Source organism: Panthera pardus, unplaced genomic scaffold, assembly GCF_024362965.1.
Source record: "Panthera pardus isolate Hobbes unplaced genomic scaffold, ASM2436296v1 HiC_scaffold_27, whole genome shotgun sequence".
Classification (NCBI taxonomy): domain Eukaryota; kingdom Metazoa; phylum Chordata; class Mammalia; order Carnivora; family Felidae; genus Panthera; species Panthera pardus.
The window spans coordinates 85,132,585-85,133,783 of NW_026526843.1; the positions used below are offsets into that span (position 1 = coordinate 85,132,585).

General features: G+C 40.4%; 1 non-coding gene across 1 annotated transcript; it reads right to left on the minus strand.

Moving 5' to 3' along the window:
- Positions 1 to 688: 688 nt before the first annotated feature.
- TRNAE-CUC (transfer RNA glutamic acid (anticodon CUC)) lies at positions 689 to 761 on the minus strand. Its single transcript has one exon. It is a non-coding gene; the product is annotated as a tRNA-Glu (tRNA).
- Between the last annotated feature and the right edge of the window lie 438 nt (positions 762 to 1,199).

Sequence of the window (1,199 nt, forward strand, 5' to 3'; positions counted from 1 at the left end):
AGACAGAGCATGAATGGGGGAGGGGCAGAGAGAGAGGGAGACACAGAATCAGAAGCAGGCTCCAGGCTCTGAGCCATCAGCCCAGAGCCCGATGCGGGGCTCGAACTCACAGACTGTGAGATCGTGACCTGAGCCGAAGTCAGATGCTTAACCGACTGAGCCACCCAGGCGCCCCACATACGTATTTTAAAATGTCCTAAGAAGCACACTTAAAAAACTAAAAAGGAACAGATAAAAGTAATAATAATAATAATAATAATACAGTTTCTTTCTTACAATATATCCACAATATTACCATTTCAACGTGTAATCAATATAAAAATATCAGCGAGCTATTTTACATTCTTTTATCATATGAAGTCCTTAAGATCTTTTTTTAATGGAAAGGAGATTATTTTATTTTTTAAATTATTTTTTTGCTTCACACATCTACCATTTTTAAATTTTGATTTCAGTATAGTTAATGCACCGTGTTACAAATGGTATACAACACCCAGAGCTCATCACAAGTGCCCTCCTTAGTCCCCATCCCCCCACCCACCGCCCTCCCGTGACCACCAGTTTGTTCTCTATAATTAAGGGTCTGTTTCTGGGTTTATTTGTCTCTCTCTGGGCTTTTGTCCCCCCCCCCTTTTCTCATTTGTTTTCTTATTTCTTTAATATATATGTTATTTTTAAGTAATCTCTGCACCCAACGTGGGGCTTGAACTCACAACCCCGAGATCGAGAGTTACGTGCTCTACCAACTGAGCCACCCAGGCAACGCTGTATGTCATCTTTAAATATTTTTTTTAATGTTTATTTTTGAGAGAGAGAGACAGAGCATGAGCAGGGGAGGAGCAGAGAGAGAGAGGGAGACACAGAATCCGAAGCAGGATCCAGGCTCTGAGCCATCAGCCCAGAGCCCGACGCGGGGCTCGAACTCACAGACCGTGAGATCGTGACCTGAGCCGAAGTCGGACGCTTAACCGACTGAGCCACCCAGGCGCCCCGCATACGTATTTTAAAATGTTCTAAGAAGCACACTTAAAAAACTAAAAAGGAACAGATAAAAGTAATAATAATAATAATAATAATACAGTTTCTTTCTTACAATATATCCACAATATTACCATTTCAACGTGTAATCAATATAAAAATATCAGCGAGCTATTTTACATTCTTTTATCATATGAAGTCCTTAAGATCTTTTTTTAATG